Here is an 8294-nt window from a genome sequence, read left to right as displayed (position 1 = left end):
TTCTGATTCAGGGAATTCAGTATTCCTGAAGAATGAGAAGAACAAGGCCTTTTAAGGGAGAGAAGATGCTGCATCATGGGCTGGGTTATGAAATCTAAAGTTCCTGTAATCTTAATACCTAAGAAAACCTTAACAAGTGGAGCGCCTCTGGCAGTCTCACCTGCATTACATGATCCAATATAGCAACAACTATTGAATAATAATTCACACACAAAAATTATATGATAATGAAATACTACGTCCATTGACCCTAAATGAACTTTCAAAGATATGATGGCAATTCAGCAAATACCCCAACATGGCCAAAGTTTGTTGACCCTAAATGACCTTTGAATTCGGTCATGTGGCCTGAAACTCGGACAGGATGTTAAGTGATACTTGATTGCTCTTATGTCCAGGTTTCATGAACTACATCCATAAAATTTTAAAGTTATGATGGCAATTCAGCAAATACCCCCAACATGGCCAAAATTTGTTGATCCTAAATGACCATTGAGCTTGGTTATGTGACTTGAAACTCAGCCAGGATGTTCAGTGATACACTATTACCCTCATGTCCAAGTTTCATAAACTCAAAGTTATCACGATATTTCAAAAACTTATCTTTGGTTAAGATTTTGATGTAAATTCCCCCATTATGGTCTAAGTTCATTGACCTTAAATGACTTTTGACCTGGGTAAAGTGACCTGAAACCCAGGCAAGATGTTCAGTAATACTTGATTACCATTTATGTAGAAGTTTCATGAACTGGGTCCATATACTTCCATAGTTATGATGACATTTCAAAAGCTTAACCTTGGTTAAGATTTCAATGTTGACGACGCCCTCTCCATCGGAAAAGCGGCGCCTATAGTCTCGCTCTGCTATGCAGGCGAGACAAAAATGAAATTAGATGGAAAAAAAAGTATACTTACAAGTACACAATTGTATATACTGTACTTTCAATTTCCATGTAATCTCACTTTTAAGTGCGACTTCAAAGTATTTATTTCAGTTAAATTATAATTGCATCTAATTGGTCATTGGGTGTCTGGTATCTAAGAACATGTGGAAGCTACAACCAGATCCACAGGTTGATGTTCAAGCCCTGAATAAGGGGAGTTATAGGTCCATCATAAGACCTAAATAATCACAGCCTGTTGATACACAGCTGTAGAAATAAAAAAGCAACATTTGAGTGCATAAGTCTACCTTTATCCATAGGTTGATTTCTCGTCCAAGAATTTGTCAGACCAGACTTGCAAAGCATACACATTTGTGATCCAAAGTGATTTGCATTATTAAGTAGATTCACTTGTATTCTTATCATATCACGGTATTAAAGTGCATAGTTAAAGTTGTTGCCAAACTTGTCCATGTATCGCTTCTGATCGACCTTGCTCATGGCAGCAGCTACTCTCTTCACAGCTCCCCTAGAAAGATAGAAATAATCAGAAATTTACTGATGGATCTCATACAAAAACAAGGAAGTATACTAATCAGAAGTTTGATCCATGCTTGTCTTATGTGGTTATACTAAGGATAGTCAAAGAGTAAATGTTTGATAACACCTCATGTTACTGTTCAAAGAGGAATACTGAGAATGGAATCATCTTTTGCGTGAAATTTAAGTTATGGCTTATTTAGATGGTCAAAAGGTAAATCTTCTTCTTGCACATAGAGCCAGATGTAAACTACAAGAATGTATGGAAAATTATCGAAAATTGATTTTCATAATTTAAATATTTTGTAATTATTTAGTTATGCCAATAAGTGTATGAAATTTTGTATGTTTTTGCCTTTAACTTCCTTTAAAAAGCTAGTAGAAAGCTAATTTTCAGTGAAAATTTTTTATATTTATAATAAAACGCAAAACAATTACTTTCATTTTATGTGTATTTTATTCTTTTTTTTTAATATCTCATGTATTTCTTGGGGTTTATTTTAAAAATTGAATTTTTTCTGAGTTTTTAAAATGAAATTTGTCAGGGAACCTAAAATGAATCCATTTTAATAACCAGCAAAAGTAAAAATAATCATACATTTATGATTTTGGGTGGAAAATACAATTTGCATTGATTTTGAGAATTTTGGGTCTGACAAGCACTTACATGATATCTAATTTTTTAACCTTGTACCCAGGTGTCGCAAATTTGGTCTCAAAAGATGCACAAGACTCAAAAGTAAAAGTCAGTGAGTGGCGCAATATCAAACTTTGTTGCGGGAGGTGGGCCAAAATGACCCCCCCCCCTCCAGTTAATTTATGGTTAAATGTCAAATCATCTTAGTATATCATCGATTAATCTCTGTGTGGAACTGAGAATTCTCCTTATCCAGCATGAAGCTGACACTCGGCAAAATCAATATCAAAGGTAATTTTGTTGGGACATGCAATTCCAGTAACAGTTGGCGCAGCAATGCTGTTCAGCACTACAATATCCAGCTAGCAAGCTCAGCTGATTATGAAGTGCAAATTTCATCATTTTTCTAGCTCTCCTAAACAACCAAGTGGATTTTTTAATATTCAAGGTGTACCCCACGCTGGGTAACAGCAAGAACTTAAACTATATAGATGTACCCCTCACTGCATATTTTGGAGCTTGGAAGGAAATTTTGCTACTGATAGTTGATATCAACGTTCTCGCTACCACGCGTCACGGTTGGCGGGCGCCGCCAAGCCTGAAAATTTTCAGGGCAAATCCGCCAACCCTGAACTTCCCCGACAACCGTGGCCGACAACTGTAAAGCAGGCTAGATCTACACAAAAACTGAATAATATATAAAAATAAATAATCTGCTTTTCAGATCCTAAAATAAACTTGTCGATTATTTCGTCCACGATTTCTTCCCGGGATTTCTTTGACTCACTCACTACTAGTGCGCTATATACGATACGACCTCGACTCGAGGCCCAATCTCTTTTGTGGGAAGCGCGAAGATGTTTACCTCGCATTTGCGTATCGCATTGCTCACATTATTTACGTCTTTAAAATGGTAGTAAATACGCTCAAAAACAAGTGAGGGGAGAGGGGTATCGTGGGTTACTGGCTTGGGCAATGTAATTTAGATTAATACGAATTTCAGTTGATATTGTCACTTATTATGTCAAAAATAAAGTGTGTCAAAATTACTATCAAAATTCGATCGAAATATAGTTTCATCTCGTCCCAGGCCCCAGCCTTTATAGCTACATCTACATGAATTCATTGAATGCATTTCTGATGACACTGCCGTAGAGCGAATTGAGAAAAACTATTCAAAGATCACGTTAATAATGACAAAGCCAATGGAATGGATTGATATAATGTCCAACTCATTTACTTACATCAAAATGATTTATTCACATTTAAATTCCGATTTTATTCCATTATTTCCAAAGTCTTGATCTCTACGTCGATCTTTTGAAACTGTTGATTAATTTCGCGACGGCGTGTCTACCAAGTTCTGTGCCACTGCACTCGCGCTCGCAACGGTCACATTCATAATACAAATCGCACATGGCATCAAAATCCTTGATCCGGGGATCTGATAGTCTTCCAAGATTAGATGGGATCCAAAACTAATTTAATTTGATTTTTTTCATATATTCATTGAATCTGTTATAATTTTCATAATTAATAATCTTTATTAATATTATTCACATTTTTTATCATTACGACTCATTTTTTTATGTGAGTTATACGTACAGTGTATTTTCATTTGTATTGTTCTTTATTACTCTTTGCCTGCCAATTAAATAATGAGCGCACCTGTCGCGGGCCTGAGAAATGTTTTTAGTCATCACAGTGAATGCTTTATGAATTTGTTGTACAATTGCTTAACTACGATTTAAAACAAAATATCATTTGAAATTAATTTGTGTAAAGGAAAAAAAGAGAAGGGGGGTGGCCGTGGGCAATGTAGATGAAAATGATGGGATGTTTGTGACTTTGTGGGGAGGGGATTAAGTTCGTAGCGAATTAATATTCATTTATGGATGTGTCTACTGTGATTGTGGCTGCATAATCTTTATGGCGATTGGAAAATCCACCTTGGGTCGGGAGAGGTACGTGATTCAATAGATTTCGATAGAAGTACACATTCAACAAAGTGGAATTGGCAATTCATTCACAGATATTCGTTTCAAGTACGAATTATTGAAGTTGATATGTGTGAACGTTTTAGAGGATATCGGATATGTATATCGTTTTTTCACGCCCACAATGAGTTGCTAGTATAATTTTAATATCGTTGGATGAATTTTTCAAGTTCACTTATGTCTTTATGTTTTATATCGGAATTGTGCTTTTAATATATGAGCTATATCTTGGCAACGTCGTTAGCCTAATTATACTGCGAGTGGATGATATTTATGAAATGAGTTGGAATGTGAACGAGACGCCCCAAAGCCGATGGCACGTGATCTAATTAGTATTCACTTTCTGGGTTGAGCCAATCATTGTGCTTGAAAACGGGTTTCCCCGAATTCCCGCCCTTGGAATGTGTCCCACGTGTGTGACCTGTTAATTAACATGTTGTTTGAGTGCGAATCAGCTGATTTCGTGACCTCAAAAACTCTTCATGGTGTTTACGCTGGATGGGGGCTATAAAATTAAGAAGATCTTTCTCTTTTATTCATTTTTAATAAACTGTTCGTGATTTTCAAACTACACCTATAGTGATATTGTGATGCAATTTATTGAATCACGTACCTCGATCATCCCACTCATGGTGCAAGAAAATATTTTTTAAATTCACCAAAATATACATGTAAGAAAGATTATTCGGCCGTCATCATCGGTAGAAGTATAGACACGTCTATAAAAATGTATTCGCTTCGAATATTGACTTCTTCACCAATCCCACACACACGATCTCAACATCCCCTTGTCATTGTCCACGCCACGACCCCTCCCCTATCGCTCTCTCCCTTCGACCATCCTACAACCCCACTCCTCTTCCTCTCTTTCCCACACGCTGTATTTGTAGGCCTACATAATGTATTATGTAAAAATAGAAATCTTATTTCCTGTCAATTAACCTATACTTTCAAAACATTTTAAATCGCAGTTAAGAAAAACAAATTCGTAATATTAGAGTATAATGAATGACTAAAAATATTTTTCACGCTCCTGATGAGCACAGCACATTCATTATTTTATAGGTGAGTAACGAACAATACAAAGGAACACAGCAATAATTGACTGTGATAAAAGAATCTCGATTGGTAATTATTAGTATAAACATCATCAACAGAAGTCTTATGAGAGTTATAGTTTCAGTGAGTATCGAATAAACCAAACAAAAAACCATGCAAATTATATAAGTTGGGGACCCCGTCTCATGAATACCGATGCCCATTATTTGGAAGCCTCGGATTTCCAAATAATACCTCGGTCACATTTGCTCTACGGCGAGTCGAAAACAGCCGTTTTATTCATTTTTATTCAAACCACGGTAACCACCTATATTCAGCTGGTACAAAAAATGTTAAAACGGCTGTTTTCGACTCGCCGTACGGCCGCCGTAGAACAAATGTGACCGAGGTATAAAGTCGGAACAATCTTTGGATTTAGTAAGGGCGTGACGCAGCGCAAGCTCAAAGGGCTACGCATGCGGTCCGTAGATGCAGTCGGTCATTGACATAAGAAACAACACGCATTCACAAAATTAATCGCACTTTCTAAGGATGTAGCGACAGTACATCGATCTGAACATTGGAAAGTATGGAGTTAATTCATCAATGTAAATAGTCTATAAACTGTAAGTATAAAATGAGATTGACTTCAATTTTTAAGTTATCAGTAATTGCCTTTCTGCTTTAATCGCAATTCGCGCAACCGTTACGGCTGTGTGGCCGGAGAAGCATTAAATAGACATAAAATGTGGTGCATTTAGCAGCAATCTAAGCTCGTCGATATTGATATTTTCGATAGCTACCGCGCTTTGCGCGGGAGGGGGGACACCCCCCTCCCGAACCCTCCCCCCGTGCGTGCTTCGCACGCACCGAGGCCGCTGCGCGGCTTGCGTCGCTTCGCGCCGCCAAGCGTCAGAGTGAACCTGGCGAGAACGTTGGTTGATATATCGTTAGAAAGGAGTATCTAAAATGCAGAGTCTGGTCTTGTGCTATGTTTTGACTCATAAAACATATTTGACTGAATACCAAGAAGCGTACCTGTTTGTACTAGATTGGTGCGCATGCGTGAGACTATGTAGATCTAAGTCGCCGGATTCCACAGCAAAATTGATATTTTTACTATTAAAACCTACTGAACAGGAATATTCTACAAAATGGAGAAGTATTTGGTGAAGCCAGGCGCGGGTAAGAACACTGGGGACTCTCTTGCTAAACGTAAATCAACCAGAATTCAGGAAAAGAAACTGTCAACCCCGAAAACGTGAGCTCATCACAGAACGTAATAGATGGGACTGAATCCACGGAAAGGGAAGAAGGTTCACGTGTGACTGTGAGAGGTGGATCTACACTGGAGGCACGGGGCCGTGCACTGGAGGATAACGGCGGGGAGCATGACCGCACCAGCGGCACAGACGGAGAAGGGAAGCAGGGTAGCGTACATGAGAAGTTGGACCGAATAATGATTATGCTGGAAGGAGTTGTTGGTCGTCTGGATAAAATGGAAGCTAAATTCAGCAGACTGGAAGCAGAATACAATGTGAGTAAGGGGAAAATAGATTCAGTAGAGCACAGTCTAGAGTTTGTTATAAATGAAGTTGAGGATCTGAAAGAGAAGTGTACCCAGGAGCAAGACAACATTAAGGGAGCTCTGGAAAGGAGATGTGATGACTTAGAAAATCGTTCTAAAAGAAACAATTTGGTGTTGTGGGGCATCCCTGAAGGAAGTGAGGATCAGTTTGAGAATTGTGCTGAATTTGTTGTTGAGGAGATGCTAAAAAATATAATGAAGATAGAGAGAGCAGATGAGATCGAAATTGAACGTGCACATAGAACCCCATCAGGAAAGAAAGCTAGAGCGCAATTTGAGCAGACAGCACCCAGACCCATACACATTGCCTTCCTACGATTTCAAGACAGAGAGCGGATTCTTCGATCAGCTGCAAAGGCGTTGAAAGGGAAGAATATCAACGGCAAAGTTGTGTATGTCACAGATGATGTCTCAAAATCCATCCGTGCAGACCGCAAAAAGTTGATACCAACAAAGAATAGGTTGAGAGCAGAAGGTCTATTTGCAGTCATCCCATACAGCGTACCAGCATATGTTCTGTACAAGTCAAACGAGGGAAACTTCAAGAAGATTTTTGTCAAAGATGTTTAACATTCCAGAATTAACTACTACATCTTGCATCAGTAGGAAAGTTTCAGAGCTAGTTAAATTTTTTGATGAATCAGCTGTGGAGTCTGAGCTGAAGATACCATGCAGACATTTATGCAAGACTTTTTGGATATGAACAATATGCCAAGGTCTATGAACACTTTTGGTTTTATTCTTATGTATTTTTTATTTGTATTTTTTGAAGAATTTTTTGTTTTATATTTTTATAGCTTGGTGCTACATGTTAGGAAATGTTATGAAGCAAAGCTGCTCTTAGATGGTCAGAATGGAGAATGATATTACAATGAATATGATGTCTCTGAATGTAAGAGGGTTGCAAAATGCAGTTAAAAGGCGAAGTATTTTTAATTGGTTCAGGAATATGAAGATGGAGATTGTTATGTTACAAGAAAGCACAGCTCTTCAAAAGATGAAGTATTATGGACAAGTGAATGGGGTAACAAAATGTTGTTCTCCCATGGTTCAACAAACAGTAAAGGGGTGTTAATTTTGTTTAATAGTAGAGTAAATCTGAAAATACATAGAGTATTTAGAGATGAATCAGGGAGAGTTATATGTGTTCATGTGAATATTGAAAATAACAGTTTTCTTATTTTAAATTTATATGCTCCAAATGTGGAAAATTTACAAGTACAGTTTTATAGAGAACTATTAAAAATATTAGAAACAGAATGGGATGGAAAGGAAAACATTATCATTGGTGGAGATTTTAATTGTATTCTAGATGCACAACTAGACAAAAAAGGTGGGACACATTTGGTCAAGAAAAAGGTTGTGCAAAGGATTAAAGACATTATGGTCCCTTTTGAATTGATCGACATTTGGCGCAGCAGAAATATTAATCGCAGACAATTCACTTGGAGACAAAACACACCTCTTATTCAGTGCCGGCTGGATTATTTTTTAATTAACAGAGATTTGAAACATAAAGTTAAAAAGGTGAATATTGTTAGTGCACTACGCACAGACCATTCAGGTGTGAACCTAGAAATACGTTTGAATAAAAACATGCGAGGGAAAGG

This window comes from Lytechinus pictus, chromosome 12 (genome assembly GCF_037042905.1).
Source record: "Lytechinus pictus isolate F3 Inbred chromosome 12, Lp3.0, whole genome shotgun sequence".
NCBI lineage: Eukaryota > Metazoa > Echinodermata > Echinoidea > Temnopleuroida > Toxopneustidae > Lytechinus > Lytechinus pictus.
This window is presented reverse-complemented; position numbering follows the sequence as displayed.